This window comes from Penaeus monodon, chromosome 34 (assembly GCF_015228065.2).
Source record: "Penaeus monodon isolate SGIC_2016 chromosome 34, NSTDA_Pmon_1, whole genome shotgun sequence".
NCBI lineage: Eukaryota > Metazoa > Arthropoda > Malacostraca > Decapoda > Penaeidae > Penaeus > Penaeus monodon.
Window position 1 is genome coordinate 31075957 of NC_051419.1, and position 833 is coordinate 31076789.

Here is an 833-nt window from a genome sequence, read left to right on the forward strand (position 1 = left end):
ATTTTAAAATTTTATATTATGAACAGGGTTAAAAACGATTAAAAATGAACCTATGGAGGGTGCCAATTATTGTTCATGGCCTTTCAGTACCCTTCAGTGTCCGGGCCCCCGGTTTTTAATTTTTTTGGGGCACGGTGAACCCTCCAGGGTCTTGCGCGCTCCAGTAACTTGGTATGTAAATTCCTCCCAAAACCCCGGGGGAAAACCCGCAGCAGGCTTACCAACAGAAGGCAAAGGCGGACGGGTGCATTTCTAGGGGAAAAAAAAGGGGTTTGGTTTAATTTCTTTTCCCGGTGGACTCAAGAAAAGGGGTTTGGTGACAGATGGGGGGTGGAAAATCACCCAAAATTGAAGATGGGAAAAGAAGGGATAAAGGAAAAGAAGGAACCAAAAACCCAATGACCAAAAAATCAAAAAAAAACCTGTACTTTTGTGTGTTTGGTGCAAACTTTTTACTTTTAGGCCAATGAATTTCGAAAATTATTTTGTTGAACAAAGACACAAGGAATACCAATATATAGAGATTGATTTATTCGACTTAAAAGAAAAGTGGGTTTTATTGGGGGCCACACACATTATAAGATGTATTTTTAATAAAGAAAAGTCAATATAAGAAAACCCAAAAACAGTAGGTAGGCAGACACATAAAGGAAGGTAGACAGATAGAATATTAGGAAGGAAAATAGGCCAAAAATGTAAGTCCTAAAACACAACAGATAAACACACAAGAACCCTTTTCCCAAGAGGGAGAGTGTGTAATGCTGGTGTGTCAGGGAAATCTACGCCCATGGGCACCCTTTTACAAAACCCTTTCCAACGCTCTGGTCCGAGGG